The following is a 19,868-nucleotide window of genomic DNA, read 5'->3' on the forward strand; positions in this document are numbered from 1 at the left end:
TCGGGGTCGCATGCATGGAGATGAGCTTAACAGCAGTCACAAAAGCTGCCTTTGTTCCTGTTCCCATTGAAAATTAGCTGCCTTTCTAGTAAGCCTGTGAAGGTTTTTATAATAATCTGTAAATAATGGGATGTGATTTCTTTAGTGTGCAAACATACCAGTTAGTTTCTGTATCTCAGTTTTGTGCCTGGGTGGTGGGATTAAGGGTGTGTACCACCGTGTTGTACACTGAAACTAAAATTTAGAAACCATCTAACATACAGAGATCCACCTGTCTCTGCTAAGACTGAAGACACAGGCTACCACTGCCCTAATCAAATATTTTACCCTAGCTCGAAATCATTCCAACTCTTAGAGATTTAGAAAACTAGTTTGAACTGTAGTAACCCTTTAAATGTATTTAAAACGTTTAAATTCTCTTAACTGTTTTTAATACGAAATAACAAAAAGATAACCATTTTATTTAAGAAGAAAACTCAAAAGCTGATGTCCAAGATGGCATGGGCCATGTGGCAGTCTACAGTCTTAACATTCTAATATGGAATTAAGAAACATGGCTTAAGAAAACCCACCTTTCATTCCATGCCACTAAGGCAAGTAAACCTTTGGGAAATTATTCCCAAATAAAAATATTGCTATTATTTATTTAATTTTTTCATGCCTGATCAAATAAGGCATTTATTAGTTTTTATAAGTTAGTTTGGACTGAAGGACCAAGCTGTCTGATGAACTCTCACCTCTTCTTAAGAGACAACTTGAATTTGATTACACTTCAGTGCGATGCTCTTTAGCAGCTTTAAATGCTTGGCACAAGGCTGAAGAATCAGGAAAGATGTCTGAGCCTTTTCCTAAAATTATACAAGGCCCAAAAGAAGCCTTCACTGTTTTTTTGCAAAGATTGACTTCAGCTGAAAATAGAATAGTATCAGATTCAGAAGTCAGACAGAAATTAACTAAATCTTTGGCTTTTAAAATGCTAATTTAGAGTGATTACACCTTTAAAAGCACAATCAACACCAATAGAATGATGGATTAGAAACACAGCTGATACTGGGTCTCATGTTTGTGATGCTAATGTGATAGAAGGAATTTTTAAAAGTTTTAAGAGAAATCAAAGTGTCAGATACTTTAATTGTGGTAAGCAAGGTCATTTGAAAAGAGACTGTAGGTAAGGCCTTCCTAGAAATAATGTTTTCTTTCTAGTGATGGTCCAAAAAGAAGGCCTTCTGACATGTGCAGAAGGTATGGCAAAGTCTGACACTGGATTAATGAATGAAGATAAACCAGGGACAGGTAAGATAACCCTTGGCCACCAGAAAACTCCCTTGGGGGCTTCCCAAAGACCTCCATACTGAATTTGTTTCAATCATTCTCTGTCAGCATTGGAAAAACTCATCCGTGGAGCAATTAGAAGACTTAATGCCGGTTGTTAAAAACAACACTGCTCTGGGTGTAATCAAGGACAGAACAGCTTCAGTAGATAAAACAAGAAGACCAGAAAACAAGTATTTTGGCAAACTGCTATAAATAATTAGAGGCCAGGACTAAAAATATAAATGGCATTGAAATTGAAAGTTTAGTAGACACAGGAGCAGATAAAGTTTCACCAAAGTCTTGGCGTCCAGACTGGCCTCTTCAGGAGGTAAAAATTCAGCTTCTAGAAATTGGTACTGTATCTCAGTTAAAACACAGTTGTAAAAATAGGACAAGTATACAGGGCCAGAAGAACATAGAGGAAAATTAAAGCCATATGTGCCTAATAGAACCATAAATTTATGGGGCCATGATTTGCTGCAGCAATGGAAAACAGATTAACATTCCTCTAATCTCAGAAACCATAAAATAAAGAATACTTCAGAGAAAAGTATTAAAAGGTATTATCAAAAATAGTCACAGACCATTCAGGTTGTACATAAGCAGAACAAAACAGCTGTGGGGACACTGGATAGTAGAAAAAACTGCTGAATTAAATCAACCTGTATATTTTAAAGATGTATTAACTTCAGAATAGAAATCAGGATATGTGTTATTTTGGGGAAGCTGTTTCGTCTTTGTTTCCAGAGGAGAAGAAAAGCTGTGGATACCATCAAAATTGATGAAGATTTAATTCAAACAGGAATCTTAGCATATTGACCTTCACCTATCATGTAATCTTGGGACATATTAATACCTCTAGCCCTATTTCTTTGTTCTGTGGACCTAATTTCCTCTTTCCACCATGTTCTCCATTGTAATTGAGGACTAGCTTCCAATATTGCTGTTGCCAAATCTTTACAGTCTTGGGGGATGATTCTGCTCCGAGTTGAACATGAAGTTAGTATCTGCCTCACATAGGGTGAATGCATAACATATGAAATGATTGCTTCCATAATTCTTCTCATGAAGTTAGTATCTGCCTCACATAGGGTGAATGCATAACATATGAAATGATTGCTTCCATAATTCTTCTCAAATCTAATATGTCTATAGAATTCAACTTAACTTCTTCATAACCTTGGGAGTATCTGTCATCTGCTAGTAGGTCCTGTACAGTGGCGTAGTAGGTTCTTGTAAAAATTCTTCTGTGTCTGAGTGTTTTTCTCATTTTTACTTTTAAGTCTCTAAATTCTCTTCTAAGGCATGTATTTTATCTCTAAAGCTTTTTATTTGAGAGGATACAGAAAGCCACTAAGAATATTAAGGATAAAATATGAAATACCAAATGATAATATTCATAATGAATACCAAGCCAATTTCAGTCATTTAGCTTTTCACTTTCTGCTTTTATTTTCAAGACATCTAAAGTAGCACTATACATACATATACATATTTATACATATATAAACATACATACATGTATACATAAATCCATACTCATAAAGTATATATATATAACTCTTTGAGGACTTCCCAGGTAACAACAAATCTAATGACTTCTCAATTTGTCTGAAGCTGGTGTGATTTCTCTGTTCATGTGGTCATGCCACAAGTTTGTAACAAAATCTCAATTGTTCAATTTTACCAATAAAGACTAGGGAGCCAGATGCTGGGGTGAAAGCCCGGTAGCTCAGAGAGGCAGAGAAAGCATACAGCTGATCTTCCTCCTCAGCTGATGTCCAGAAAAAAGAGGCCTTTCTCACAATCTCTCAAACAAATACAAACGAACAAAAAAACAACCTGAATGTCCTTCCCTCCCTTCTACTTCCAGTCCTACTGACTTATCTTACTCTATGTTTTTTTCCTCACTCCCTGTCAACTGTTTTCTTTCTTCACCTCTTGACCCATGGTTGATTTTATTCAACTCAGGCAGAAAGCTTTTGGATTAAAGGTGTGTGCTAGGGCTGAGCCACACCGCAAATAGAAACAATTTTTTCCAGTAAACAACACACTCTCTGGGTTCACAGTGTGATCAAATAGCCTGCAGCAATATAATTTTAAATGCTGATATCTGGTCTTGTCTTTGCTGGGTGTGTTTTTTGTTCCTTGGTTTCTGTTGCCCTCTGGTTCTTAGAAGAGTGTGGTATCTATGTGTTGCTTGGTAGTAAATTCTTGTGGGATCCTGATAGGTATGGCCAGTGGGAGCTCCCTATAAAATGTTTCTAGGTATTGCACTTAGAAATGGGGACGGAGGCGAGTGTTGAGAGGTCTACAGGAGGCAGGAAAGCAGGTGTTCCTCAAGGATATGTGTAGTCCCCTGGGAATGGAGGCAGAGAGAAGAAAGGCCACAGCAGATGTCTACTACAGTCCTGGGGATGAGACTGGGGATTGGACCTGGAGGAATGGAGGGAGAGGTGAAGATCTGCAGTAGCATGCCTGTCTCACTGACCAGAGTGGCCTTTGGGTTTCCAGAGAATACCTGTTGGAGTTGGGGGCTGGGATAGAGCAGTGGATAGGGGAAGGAAGTTTGGAGGTGTAGATCTGTGTGCTGGGCTGGAGATGGGCCAGGAATGAAGGGGAGGCCAAGCAGGTATTTGCTTCAGAGCTGGGGATGGGATGGGGGTGTTGGATTTGGAGGATAGGAAGGACGGGTAAAGATCTGCAGTTAGCCTACCTGTTCCCTAAGGATAGCCTTAGGTTTTTGTATTTGTTCTTGTTTTTTTTTTTTTTGTTTGTTTGTTTGTTTGTTTGTTTTAATTCTACTGAATTCTCTTCTATTCTTTTTGGCTTGTTGTTGTTTTTCTCAACAAGCCACAGAGTCTCCCAATATAGTCCAAGCTGCACTGAAACTCTTGATGCTGCTACCAGGAGTTTCTTTTTACTGGGATTACAATTGTGTAGCAACCACCACCACCTTCACCTTTCTTTTTCTAAGAATTTCAAGTCTAGGCCAATTTTCTTGTAGCATGACAGATATTATGTATTTGTATGTTACACTTTTTTCTCATGATTTGTTTCAAACACCTTTAACAAAGTTTGTGTATTAGGATAAAGTGACAAGGTGTGGGTACATTTGGCAGACTAAGAAATTACACCAGGCAACAGATCTAGTGTAAGAGGTTTATTGGGAGATGGGGGGAGAGTGAAAGGCTGTCTCAGAGAGGGGACTTGAGAGAGAGAGAGAGAGAAAGAGAGAAAGAGAGAGAGGCAGAGAAAAGGAGAGAGAAAATGATTAAGACAGGGACTGAGAGAGATAAAAATGGGAGAGAGAATATGAGAGAGAGACAGAGAGAGGGGGAGATCTGGGGTAGCTGGGGCCTTTAATGTGCTGCACCTGGCACACCTAGCACAGATGGTGTCTGTGGGAGACCACATAAGCTCCTGCAGTTCGGTCCCTAAAGGCAGGCTGGTGGAAATGCCTGATTGCTAACAGCAAATAAGCACATACAATTATTTCTGTAAGTTACTTATAATCTCATTAAGCAAACATGTCTTCCCATTTCCAACCTGTTCTGCTGAAAAGAGTATTGTCTTACATAAACTTCCCTTATGGCTGCTCTCCTTGCTCCTTTTCAGCTTCTCAGAATATACTTTAGAGTCTGGCCATTCATTTAATGTCACTGCCTGCAGTGAAACTTGAATACTGCCTTGAGTGAGGGCTGAGGGGAAAAGAGCAGGGTGACACAAAGGAGGACACCAAGTCAAGACCCTGATCAAGGTGTCACTTAATAATCGGAAAAGCAGCACTTACAATAAATTTACAAGCAGTTTCTCATGGTAGCAGCTTCTTTGGCAAAGCGCCTGAGAATTCACTCAAGGTTACACAGAATTTGCTATCTGATTCCCATGGTTGTACAGAGTTTATTATCTAGTTCTCAGGGACAAAGCTCTTGCTGCAAGGATTGCCAAGGTCAGTCTCTGAGACACTGAGCTCTAGATTAGACCCATGTCTGCCAGGGCCAGGAGGCAAAATTCCACTGCTCAGACTCAGCACCAAACAGCAGTACGTACTCCAATTCGGCTATCAACTCCATTTTGGCTGCCACAGTTCCTCCCTTTCAAATTTAAACAAAAGGACCATAACTGACTTAGGTTGGATGAATCCAAATAAATTCTTACCCATCATGGGAGAATCCCACTTATAGGGGGATTTCCTCTCTTAGGTTGATATCTATTCGATCCGTATCGTATCCATCATTGACTAACTGGCCCAAACACAGGAAAGGAGAGGCTAAAGCTGACGTTTGAGCTGGGCAAGCCAAGCCCCTACCTGGGGTGAGGGATTCACAGCCTGCCCCTGTTCAATGGCCAAAAGGACTTTTTTCGTGGCATCATTAAATCTAGCCTAGTGCTGTCAAGCTAAGTGGACACATCTGGCAATTACAAAGATGAATAGGACCAGACCAGCCAAACATGCATAAATGAAAATCCAGGGTGGATCCAGAAGCTTCTTTAAATGGTTGCAGACACGTGTCAGGAAGGAAGCGTCTATATCCAGTGGCTCCACAACAATTTCCTGTAACTTAGTAAGATCATTAGCAAGGTGAGCAGATAATTGTACATACTTTGAGTCCCATTGGCCCTTGATAAGAATGGTGGAAAGTTGTTGTCTAGCTAAGGAAATGTTGGTAACAGGAAAAGGGAGGGGTTAGACAGAATTTACCATAACAAGGATCACAGGAATATTTAGTCATGCTTTTTACTACTTTAACTTCTTTAGACAGCAAATCTGTTTGTTGTTGTAAAACCAAAATGGCCTGATGAAATGATTATTAACAAGCAATTGAGTTTGATAAGCAGGAGCTGTGGTATTAACTAACTGATTCAATGTTGCAGCCAGTAATGGTATTCTGAGAAAGAGCCACTGCAGCCATAACTCCTCCTGGGAGGGCAGCTAGAATTGCTGCTGTAACAGCCATAGTAATGCCAAAATCTCTTAAATCTAGTAACAGACGTAAGTCCAACTTTATGATAATGATCTGGGGAAACAACTGGTACCCACAAGCTAGCAGGTGTTCTAACAATCCTGCAAAAGGAAAAGTAATATTCCAACAGGAGGAAATTCTGCAAGAGGCTATAGAACAATTAATTTTTGCAGATACGATTGGACTATTAACTAGCAAAAAGAAAAAAAGGTGGTTTGAAACAAACCTTAGCAGGAGAAAGAGTAAGATTAACTTTGGAGTTGCTAATAAAGGTTTGCCTGTAATAGCATTAAAATGCATAATACCATTTTCTACAATGGTCATATTTAAAAAGCAGAGAGATCTAACATCCATGCATTTCAACTTTCCACATTAGTAATATGGACCCATTACCCATAGATACTTCATAGGTATGCCATTAGCATCAGACACAGGGTCAGTGTGCTGTCTGACCCATAATCCTGGTTGATTCAATGCCTGCAAGAGCTGATGGGATAAACAATAAACCCAGGGAAAAGGAAGACCTACAGAGGTAGAATAAATACTTCCTTCAGAGCAACTAGGTAACTCTACTAAAGCAGGCTGATCAGTTAAATTAGAATAGCCAACGGTAACTCGAAGGTCAGACGATATTAATTTATTTTTTAAATCTGGCTTTAGACAATGAGTATCGGCATGTCTTTTATAGTAAAGTTGAACACAGGGAGATAAAGTTTAACGTAAGAATGTCCAATAAATGAACCAGCAAGCTTAAAACGAACTGAATCAGTAAGATTAAAAAACTCAGAAATATCTGTAGAAGTATCTACAGAAGGAAAAGGCAAACCTAAGGTATCATTGCTAGACTATAAGGCAGGAAACAAAGGTGCACTAACATGCACAGAGAGAACAAGAGGGGGTTGGGCACTAAGGCCCAAAGGTTTAACTTGGTCTTCACGGGATGAATCAGCTGCAACAGATCAGCAATATCGCCACTCGAGGAATGATCTTGGTCCTTGACGTAATCCACTTGTTGACCAGTCTCTGTGGCAGCCATCGAGCAGCATCCTCATCCTGTGAAAAAACACAAACATATCCTCTCCCCAAATTAAAACGGGGTCTGGTCCATGCCATGAATTATTTAAAGGATCTTTCCATTTAACCATGGCATAATGGCGTGCCATTTCAGGGTGCCAAAAAATGTTCATCCGCAGATTTGTAATGTTTGTCCAAGGTTAGAAAATTTAATATAAAAAGTACATGGTTTAATTGAACTCTGGATGAACAAGGAGGACATAATTTTCCCTTTTTTGTCTTTTGTAAATTCATCTTAATGGTGGCATGGGCACTTTTAACCATGCCTTGGCCCGTAGGATTATAAGGAATACCTGTTATATGCTTAATATTTAATTTTTTACAAAAAATTTGAAAGGGCTTGTTGGTATAAGCTGGCCCACTGTCAGTTTTAATTTGGTGTGGCATGCCAGGAACAACAAATGCACCCAAACAATGATCTATAATATAGCACACATGTTTTTAGAATGTAAGGTAGCAAAAATAAATTTTGTACAGGTATCAATAATTATATGAATAAATTTTAATTTTTTAAATTTTATAAAATGAGACACATCTACTTGCCATAGCTGACCTGGAATTAGCCCATGGGGATTAACCCCAAGATGAGGTACTGGGCGAAAAACATTACAATTGTTACATTTTGTAATAATTTTTTTTGGCTTGTTTTTTTTGTAAGGCCATAAGTTAAATGTAAGGAATCACTATTAAGATGATGCATTTTATGAGCCAATTGAGCGTTTTGTATGGGTGTTTTATGAGCCAAGGTTATTAAGGCTTTGTCAATAGTCTGGTTACCTAGAGCAAGAGGTCCAGGGAGGCCAGAATGAGCTCTAACATGAATAATAGTAAAAGGATTATGATGGGCCTGAATAAGTCCTTGAATCTGAGCAAATATTTGACTAGCACGAGTGGTAGAAAGAACTTGTCTGGTTATTTTAAGCTTAGGAATAGCTTGAGCAAAATAAGCACTTTTAGTAAACAAATTAAAAGGCTCAAAAAATGTTGTAGAACTGCATGAATGGCCACCAATTTTGCAAGTTGAGCAGATAACCCTGGAACTTGAAAAATAACTTTTTGTCCATTAACAGTATAGCCAGCTTTTTTTTTTTTAGCATTACCATCAGAAAAAAACAGAGCAAGCATTTTTAAAGGTTTATTTTTAACTATAACAGGAAAAACAACATTATGTAAAGTAAAAAATTGAATAACCTTATTAGAAGGGTAATGATTATCTAGTTGTCCTGTAAATCTAGCCAAAGAAAGCAACCATTTATCTGAATTAGCGTAAAGCCGATTAATTTGAGCCCTGCTATATGGTATAATAATCTTGGAAGGCTCAATTTTAAAGTAAGCCCTTGCCTGGGTGCGTCCCAACACAATGACTTGGGCAATAGCCTCATAATAAGGCAAAATTATTTATTGGGACTAGCTGACAAGTGGATACACAAAAGAGGATTAGATTGCTATAACAATCCAGTAGGAATTGACTGTGTTTTAAATACAAGTAATAGAAGAGGAATATCTTGATCCCAATATGATATAAATTAATTTTTAGAGCCTTTTTTTTACTAACAATAATGCATCTCGAGCCTCTGAAGTCAATTTTCAGGGGGAGGTAGGAGCTGTATCACCTTTAAGAATATTAAATGAAAAAAAAAAGAATATTAAATGATGGCATAAGTTGTCCAGTGGTCAATTTTAAATATGGCCTAAGCCAATTTATAGCTCTCAATAATTTTTGAAAGTCATTAAGGTTCTTTAAATTATTTTTTTTTAATTTTTACTTTTTGATGTTTAATAGCTAGAGGAAATAAATTAAAACCTAAATAACTATAAGGATCTCTAGTTTGTACCTTCTCTGGAGCAATTTTTAATCCTGCTTGGGACAAAGCCTCAGATAGATCTGTATAGCAAGCCATAACATCTTGAGCTACAGGAAAGGCTAATAAAATATTATCCATATAATGAATGATATAAATAGATGGCCATTTTTTTGTGTACTGGACTAATGGCATTAATTACAAATTGTTGACATAAAGTAGGACTATTTGTCATGCCCTGTAGCAACATTTTTTTAGTAATAATGTTTTATGGGTATTTTAAAATTAATGGAAGGGAGACTAAAAGTAAATTTATAGCAATCCTCAGGATGTAAAGGAATGGTGAAAAAGCAATCTTTTAAATCTAATATAATCTTGTGTTTTGAGGAATTTCACTAGGTGATGGGAGTCCCAGTTGCAATGCTTCCATAATTATCATAGTCTCATTTACCTTTTTTAAATCTTGTAATAATCTAAATTTGCCAGATTTCTTTTTAATTACAAAAATGGGCATGTTTCATGGTGAGTTAGAGGGAACTATATGCCTTGCCTGGAGCTGTTATCTAACCAAATCATGTGCAGCCTACAATTCTTTAATCATAAGGGGCCACTGGTCAACCCATACAGGATCATTAGATTTTTGTTAATTTTATCTGCAGAGGGTGCAAGTTGTTTAGCGACCCACATTAAAAATATTTTAGCCCTTTAGTTTTATTATTATTTTTTTGTGCCTCAACAGGTTGGACTCTGTCATAATAAGCTTACATATGTTAAAATGCCATATTTATCAGATCTCTGACAAGTCTGAGGGCTAGCATATCTGAGTTACTCTTTGTCTATCTTTATTATTTGTTTTAAATTATATTTTATAAAACAGGATGCTATAATTTTTAATTTTGGCATATTTTTAAATGCATGTTTTAGAACCAAATTTTAAGTAGATCTATATAGGCAAACTTTATGATGACCCATTTTAGATTTAACCTTAAAAAAACAACTTAAATAAAGAGACTAGAGAAAGTTTAATCTTGTACTCAAGTATAGTCTGTACTCAATTATAATCTGTTCTTTTTAAACTAAAATCAAAGCAAAACTTTTAATCAGCCACAGTTCATAAGGGGGCTAGTAAATCTTATTAACTTTATCATATTGTGTTAAGACTTAACAGCAAAAAAAAAATTAAAGGACAAAAGTTTTATTTAGCATTAAACAGAGACTTAAACTTAGCTTATAGCCCTCAGCAAACATGGACTATTTTGGTCAGAAAGAAACTGTATTAATTTGTTTATTTAGGCACTGGCAGCCAGGCATATATTTTATATAATGGTTAACAATGGGCTAACAGGAATTGCAGTCCCTTTTTTTCCCTTTAAAAGAGCATAAGCAAATATTTTGCATTGAACAATCACCAGCCTTTTAAGTGAAGAACAACATATTTTACAGGTTTTTTTTTTTAAATCGTATATATTGACCTTTTATAACATGTTATATAATCTTTAGGTTTTTAGTTTTGTTATTGTTTTTTTGTTTGTTTAACCAGACATTTTTATTTTAGACAAGCTATTTTTCCCAAAGGGTTGAGAAACTGTTTCAAGTTTTTTGTTAGATTGCCCAAGGGTTATTATTTTAAAATACCTGGATAAATTTTAAAATGTTTTATAGAATTTAACTCCAATGGTCCAGGACCAAACTCAGAGGTATTGATTTAAACTATCTCATGTACAAAAATTTTGTCAGTCCAAGTCCACAGAGAAACATACACACAAGAAACAGAAATTTGACATTGCCATTGTCAGAGTAACCAGAATACCCAGATACCAGGACCTGACTGGCCCCTACCGGACATAAGTCCCACAGATTCCAGAAGGAGTGGACTCCTTCATGGGCCACACACACACACACACACACACACACACACACACACAGATTCCAGAAAGAGCAGAGCCTCCATGGCCCTCTCCACAGCTTCCAGATGGAGAGCAGGCTCCAGCAGTCCCAGCAACCCTCTCCTCAGATGCCAAGATTGATGGAATTCTCTTTTAGATTCATCATTCCCACTTAAGGCAGTTCCCGAGAATGAAGACTCCTTAAAGACAGACTGATGGACTGACTATTCAGGAAGATCCTACTTGCCTGCTAAAGTAAAAACTGGCCAGATCTTGATTCTTTTCTGTTGGGTTTCCACATCCTTGTCTGGCCCAAGATTTATGACTGGGAACTACTGAACACTGTGATGGGGTTCATCACAGCCAAGGGTGCTCACTGCACCCTAACGAGTGTGCTGACCTTTGAGACAGATCTATGCCACCTATGGCCAGGCGGAGGGTCATGCATCCAGTTGTCTCCTAGCACACCCTTAGGAGGAGGGTTTGCACCTGGATGGTGAAGATATGGAAGACTCAATTTTGAAACCTCACTCTGCAATTCCCAATCATATGCTTTTCCCATCCCACTTATCCTGAAGGAAGCTGTGAACAAGATGCTGAATATCACTGTAGAAACGGGAGACGTGAAACCTGGTCATGCTGGTCCCAAGACTTTATATCTATCTCCATTACCAAAAAGGCCAATAGAACTTGCAAGACTCTCAGTTACTATAACCCTGTAACCATATCCCTAAAAACTTGGGATGTATTCCCTCCAGGAGACATCTGGGATAAATGCTGAATCTGAGTTCTCAGAAGATATCAGATAGGCCACGCCCTGGGGACTGAGTTTACTGTGTCCAGAGACAGCACTTTGGGGTACTCCCAAGGTCTTTATGCATTTGCTACCCAGATCAAAACCAGAATTTGTGCTCCCTGCAGCAAGTACAGAGCCAGAGTCTGACATCCATACATCAGGGCCTGAGGGTCAGACTCCCTTATCAGAACAGTCTCCCAATGAATACACATAGTTAGAACTCTGGAGGGTAGTGAGAACTCTCAAATATTAATTTCTTTAAACAACATCTAAATGTTATAAGAATGTTTTCATTTTAATCCCAGGTGTGGGATATGGGGCTACATTAGATTTTCTACAACAGTTGACTATGATTTGCCTCATGCTCTGGCTGGGGCCATGATTTTTCCAGCTGCAGATAGTTTCTGTGATTGCATAACATTTGGGATTCTGGGAAATTTTCATAGTGTAGATAATGCTAGGGTTCCAAGAGATGGTGTGGCTATTAGTTGGCTGTTGGTCGTGGTTCGTTAAGTAGCCATTTGGAAAGAAGAAACAAGAAGAAATCAGATATCCTGACATTGAAGATCAAACTTACCCCAAGGAACTTGGTGCCCCTAATCAGCAGGAAATAGTCAAATAATAACATAACTCCCTTTCCCACTCCTGACTTTATTCAGGGATCTTTTTCCTTTCCACTCTATTTTTTTTCTCCCTCTTATCTTGTAATAGGAGGTTGAATAGGTGAAAAAAAAATGGATAACAAGGTTGCCAAAAAGTAGCAGAAAGCCAGTTACACAATGTTAAGTGTCAGCTGCTCTCCATGCCCCCCTCATGCCTTCAAAACTAACATCATGTGGGTGACTTTGACATTACAAAGTTCAGCTGTGAAAATGAGGTATATTCTTTCATATGAATTCATGGAGGTGGAACTCTAATACTTTATTAAACAAGCGTTGTTTTTAAGTCTTATCTTTCAAAAACTTACTTTTATGACTTTGTTTTCAGGACAGAAATTATCATACAAAATCCATCCTAATCCAAAGTATTCTGGAGATCTGTTGCTGCCTCCTTTGTTGTTTTATACCATGTGGTCACCTTTAATCAAGATGCAGTGATGTCACATGACTTTCACCATCTCCAACCTTAGCAAAGTTAAGCTTCCAGCCACATAACTGCCTCCATTCTTCTGGGGAACAGAAGTCAATATATTAGCAAGGCACATGTTCCGAAGATGGCATCTCATCCCATGGTTATTTTATGATTAGCTACACATAGATTTTTTAACTATCAACCCCCTCTATTACAGGTTTCTGTTACAGATATTATTACAGATTTTTAACCATACCCAATAACCTTATAAATCTTGAGGTACAGAAAGTTCACATAATGTCTTACAAATCTATATATAAGGTTTATCATCACAAAAGTCTTTGACCATTAAATGAAACCAATAATCTTTTTGGCTACTTTACTTTGGCTCTTTCCCTTGCCACGGTTAGTTGGCTTACATGACACAGGACATAGAGAAAACTTAAATATGCGTGCCTGAGTCCAGACAAGGGACAGCCATAACCCAATCCTGAACATTTTAATGCACCTCAATATGGTGTCAATCCTAGAGGTTTGACTCCCATTCATTGTGGCAGATGGATATTACTCACATCCCAGAATTTGGAAAATATGTTCACGTAACAATACTTTTTCAGGATTTATCGTGGCAACTCCCTTAGCCGGAGAAGGCACCAAACACATTATAAGTCCTTGCTTAAAGTGCTTTGCTATAATTGTTATTTCTTCCATTATAAAGACTGATAATGGTACTGCATAAATTACTCAAACTTTTCAGCATTTTTGTGTGCAAATGAATATAAATCATAAAACAGGTATTCCACATAATCCTCTAGGCCAAGGAATTGTTGAGCATGCTCACGGATCTCTTAAGAACTAATTGCAAAAAATAAGAAAGGGAGAGTTATATCCCCAAACACCACATAATAATCTTAATCATGCTCTCTTTATTTTAAATTTTTTGAATGTGGATATACAAGGCCGTTCTGTGGCTGATCGATTGTGGCACCCTAATACCAAAGATAATTATGCCCAAGTAAAATGGAAAGATCCAATTACTGGAATATGGCAGAGCCCCAACCCCATGTTAATATGGGGAAGAGGGCATGTTTGTGTTTATCCTTAGGACAAAAAGGGAGCCAGGTGGGTCCCAGAAAGACTGATGCAACTTCCCAGGGAGTTGTTCCCTGGGAAGAGGATGTTCCTGCTGCTGACCATGGTGAATTCTGTCCTGATGGTGAAGAGAAAGCTGCACTGGGCTTATGCTCCTGACCCACCTTTGTTTCATTCTGCTCCTCAGAGATCTTATACAGAGAAACCTCGTATACAATCAATGGACTGGACTTGATTGATCTGTTAATGAGGATGTTATGCCCGAATGGCAAGACCCCAAAAGACCACCACCAGGAGCTGAGTCCATTGCAGAACACACGAGGATCTTTTTAATTGTATTCGAGTTCGAACATGGGATGTAAACTTCCTGTGGAAACAGGAGAGGAATTCGGCCCCACGGTCTAGGGAAGGAAGGTTTTTATGGGGCAAAACTGCAAACAGGGACTTACATGTTTTGACGGTACATGACTGGGTAAGGGAAATTGACTTTTGAAATGATTGATTCACGTTAGGCGCCAAGACAACAAACAGTTCTGGCCTGGTCTTATGGGCCAGTTTCCTAGCAACTGTATAATTAGTGGGCAGGGAAAAGAATGCATTAAGGCGGGTTCTTCCCTGAAGGTGGCTGGACATATCTCCATTTGACATAGTTCAAGCTTGTGCTTTAAACTATAAAACAATAACCAATGATTTTTAAGTCTTTGGTCTCTCAAGGACAATTCTCAACAAAATAAAAAAGAATAAAAAAAGAGAACTGACTATGGGGCTTTGGTCTGATTCTGGTTTTCAGCAGACCTATATCTGGAAGCTTGCCATAGAAACTCTTTGGAGGACCTGTAACTGTCTATTTAAGTTCTCCTTATGCTTTCTTGCTTGGAAATGTTAATAAGCTTCAACCTTTAATGTTTCTTGCCATGATGTAAACTAACAAACTTTCAAATGGTTGTGATTGTTCAACAGCCTTTTATTACGGTTCCTGTAAGTGTTTCTCAGGCTTCGTAGTTACACAAGGGGTCATCTTTTAGGTCACTTTTATGGAGAGTTATTTTGGACTTGGCTTATTACTCTTATTAGGAGTGCATCCCTTACCAGTGACAATCAAAACCTTCCTAAAGGCCTTTTAGAATGTTAAAGCTGAGCTGATCTGCATAAGATTAAACCCCAGTGTCTACCGTAGCAGAGATTGGTAATCAAAGAAGGATAAGATCTTTCTAAAAAAGGGTATGAATGATGGAATTCATGTGCCAATGCTGGGTAAGAATATATCTTTTAAGAGAGACATCCTAAGACAGGCACAATCTTCTGCTCCATAGCTCTTAAGTTATGGTCAATTTTTAAAAAATAAAAAAGGTGGACTTGTTGAGAGCTGCTGGTCAGCCAGGCTGCTTTGAAATTTAAATCTCAGTGGAAAGACTGCTTTCATACTGGCCTTCACTGGGGCCAGTGATAAGTTACCAAGTCTATCTCCTTTTGTTTGAGACAGCAGGTGGGATGGCTTGTCAAAGCCACACCTTTTGCCTGACTTCCTTGTGAATTCATTCCTTGTGCTGGGGTGCTTCTGCTCTGACTTCTTTGTGCGTGGTCACTGCACATGAGTGCAGGTGACTACAGAGTCTAGAAGATGGCACTGGATCTCCAGGAAATGAAGTGACAGTGGACAGGCAGTTGTGAGCCATTCAGTATGAGTCCTCAGAACCAAATTGGGGTCCTCTGTAAGAGCACTGCCCACGCTTAAATGCTGAGCCATATTTCCAGCTCCACTTTTCTTCTTCCTTTTTCTTTCTTTCCTGCACCCTTTAGCTTAGGCTTGTCTTGAATTCCTGGGCCTCTGTCTTAGTTTGGGTTTTTATTGCTGTGAAGAGACATAATGATCAAGGCAACACTTATAAAGGAAAACATTTAATTGGGACTGGCTTACAGTTTCACAGGTTTAGTTCATTGTTGTCATGGCAGAAAATATGGCAGCACACAGGCAGACATTGTGCTTGAGGAGATGAAAGCTCTACATTTTGATCCACAGGCAGCAGAAGGAGATTGTGTTACTGGGTGTAGCTTGAGCATAGGAGGCCTCAAACCCAGACTCCACAGTGACGCACTTTCTCCAACAAGTTTAAGCCTTTTACTGGTGCCACTCCTATGGCCAAGCATTCAAAAATGTGTCCATGGGGGTCATAACTATTCAGATCACCACAGTGTTCTTCTTCAATCTTCCCAGTTCTGGGATGCTGAGATTGAAGGCATCCTATACTCAAGAAATTCATGCTTCTTTCATTATGTGTGTGTACTTAGAAAATATTTACATACCTTTGTGTGTAAATGCCCATGTGTCTTCTCAATGTTTAATAGGTTTCTTTATATTCCCCTTTAATTTTACTTTAAATTTGTTATTACTATTGTTGTTATTACTATTTGAAGTTTTCGGAGACAGAATCTACTTTTCCACTCTGGCCTCAAACTCCTGATTCTACCGCCTTATTCTCCAGTGTGCTGACATTACAAGTAGGTAAGCACCACCATGTATGGGTTCTTGGTTTAGGTCCTCAGGGAAAAGGGAAGCCCTTCTTTCCCCAGTGCTAGAGCTCAAAATAAACAGCCAGTCTCAGATGTCCTTTGGTGAAGTAGATGGTGCTTGCCGTTTTATTTTATGTGAAACAGGGACTTCTAAACCTTGGGCATTGGATGGGGCTTTGAGGATGAAGGTAGCTCACTGGCTTCAACTTGGGACGCTGACAATGCTCCATTTGCATGGGAAAAGATAACAGGTGACAAGCTCACAGGGCAGACACCTGCAGTCACCTTGGGGTCATACCACATGTCCCTGAGGCAGGCAAGGAAACAAGGAGGGCGCTTTGGCCCACACTTTGTGTTCTCAGGATGACATTTCTATCTCAAATTTGAGACTTCTGGGCTTTGAACATGCTCCACCTTACTAGTCCCAAGCCAGTTCCCCTGGAGGCCCTGTCCACGAGCCTCAGTTTCAGCAACAGCATCAACAAAGCGCCACATGCTGTAACGCCTACAAAAGTTTGGATGCCTACAATTCAAACAGTCCTTTCTTTAAAGGTTTGAAGCCATGCATAGTGATTTTTACCTGTAATTCCAGAATATGAGAGGCTGAGGCAGGAGAATGGCCAGACATTTCGGGTAAGCCTGGGTTACATGTAAGGAGTCCCAGGATCACCTGGGAAACAAAAGCGACATAATGAAATAAAACAGAATTAAGCCTCAAGGCTCAGGGATCTACACAGAAGAGGAGGCAGAAAGACTGTAAGGGCCAGAGGGGACAGGTGACTCCGAGGAAACAGTGTCTTCCTGACACACAGGACTGATGCAATATGACCTCACAGAGTCCGTGCAGCACTCACAGGGCCTGCCCAGGTTCAGGCCACACAGAGCCTCAGCACTGAGAGGGGAAAAGGACATGGGCTCCCACCCCTAACCAGTGACCTAGCCGTAACTGATAGCTGCTGGCAAAAGAAAACTCAGTTTTCTCCAGGGCAGTCTCACTGGGTATATTAACCACACCTCAGGGCAGGCCACACGTGCAGAAGTAGCTGGCCAAAACAAAATGAATTCCATTGTGTTTTTGCGGACACTGTCTTTTACTTTGCATTGTTTTTGTCTCATTGGTCTTTTGCTTGTGCGTATCTGCATGCACACCACTCCCCAAACACACTCAAACAGACACACTACACACATGAAAAATAGAGAAACAAAAGGATGAAGAGGGGAATGAATAGCACCCAATCAATAGGTGATATTGTCATGGCCCATCCAGAACTTCATGGAATTTAAAGAGAGTTCCGCATTGATGAGGAGGAAAGGCAGCAACTCAGCCTCGTCAATTACTATAAGCATATCTAATATTCATCAGACTGAGGTCTGTCTGTTAGGCTCTGTTAGGGTTTTAAATTGCTATGAATAGACACCACAGTAACTCTTATAATTGAAAAAATTTAACTGGGGTTGGCTTGGTTTAGTCTATTGTCATCATGGCGGGAAGCATGGTGACATGCAGGCAGACATGGTGCTGGAGAGGTAGTTGAGAGTTCTACATCTGGATCCAAGGCAGCAATACAACAGAGAGACACTGGGCCTTGCTTGAGCTTCTGAAACCTCCAAGCCCACCCTATAACACACTTCCTCCAACAAGGCCAACACATGCTTCAATCAGGTCACATCCCCAATAGTGCCACTTCCTATGAATCTATGGTAGTGATTTTCTTTCTTTCTTCCTTCCTTTTTTAACAAGATAGGGTCTCTCTGTTTTAGCCCTGGAACTGTGATTTTCATTCAAACCACCACAAGCCGTGACAGACATTATTTTAAAGAGAAGATCCAACCATGTGGCGCTTAATCCCAGTGCTTGGGAGACAGAGACAGGCAGATCTCTGAATCTGAGGCAACCTTGGTCTAAGAGCAAGTTCGAGGGCCACACAAAAAAACCTTCACTAAAAAAACAAAGCAAACAAACAAAAACCAAACCCAAGCAACAAAAACAACGAAATCCCCACCTAAGGACTGGACAGAAGCATCGAAATCAATGGTCATTGTGGGGAGGAGGGCTCACTCCCATGGTACAGAGCTAGAAGAGGGGGGGTGATGTCAGGAGCCATCAGGAAGGTGGAAGGGGAAGGAGGGATTTCAGCACATGGCCACTGTCACTGTGAGCAGGAGGGGTGAATATTTGAAAAGAGAGACAGAGGCATCTTGTGTGAGAAGAAATGAAGATATGCACAGACACAGCAAGAGACAAAGGCAGGAAGAGCTCAGATCTGAGGTGGTCTAGTGGGCAGAACCGCATCAGGAATTCAAGTTATCTGCAGCTAGTGAGACATTTATGGTGGATATTAATCCACCTAGTTATGTATTCAGCTGTCCCAAATCCCACACATCAGTTATACAAAATGGGGGGGGCAATTATCTAATTTTTCCATTATATGGAATAGCGCTAAGAAAAGAACTATGAACGCAGAAAAGATGGAACAGACCAACCAACATTACACTGTGGAGAGAAAGGAAGATTGATATACATTGGCATGACAGAAAACTAAGAATGTTTACAAATGATCCAAAATCCAGTGAAAACAAAACACAAATCTTTGCAGAAACAGTAACCTGGGTCTGAATGGAGAATGTTGGTATAATGTTCTTGTGGAATGTAAACAATTTGCCCCTTTTCATTCAAATGCTGATTTCTCTACCCCACTATCTGGTTTCAATGACATTGAATTGTGATGCTTATTCTAAGCATCATCTGTCTCAAGTTTGTGTAAACATGTCTGCATTTGTTCTCTGTATTACCAGTAAGACAACCAGCCACAATGCTGAGCAATGGAGAGAATAGGGTGGGACATCTTGGTGGGGAGGGGAGAAGGAAATGAGTGGGAGGAGTCAGAGAGCAGCGATTGGCAGGAGAGGACTTGGAACCTTGAGGAGAGATAAGCCGGACCTAAGATATGACTAAAAGCAAGTATAATGTGGGAAATCTGAATGGGAGGAAACTATGTGGGCTTGGAGGTTTAGGATGGAGTAATCATTGCCCAGCATTGTGCTCTAGGTTAACTAAATATATCCTAGTCTCTGTGTGGTGATTTGGGTATACAGCTGGTTTAGGAATAACTGCTGTTTAACTAAAAGGTAAATCAATAATCAAAATTAACAACCAACAATAGGGGAATCTCTACCTACAGCCTCTAGTAATCAGCCGGTGGAATAGCTTAAAATACACGTGGTCTTTAATTTCCAAAAGTGCAGTCGAAAATATATAAAGTATTAGTTTTCCTCAAAAAAACATAAAGAGGAAGCTTTAAACAGAAGCATCTCCAGTAAATGGGTATTTCAGCCGCAGGTATGTGTGTAAGAA

The sequence above is a fragment of the Meriones unguiculatus genome, chromosome 14 (genome assembly GCF_030254825.1).
Source record: "Meriones unguiculatus strain TT.TT164.6M chromosome 14, Bangor_MerUng_6.1, whole genome shotgun sequence".
In the NCBI taxonomy this organism is placed as follows: Eukaryota; Metazoa; Chordata; class Mammalia; order Rodentia; family Muridae; genus Meriones; species Meriones unguiculatus.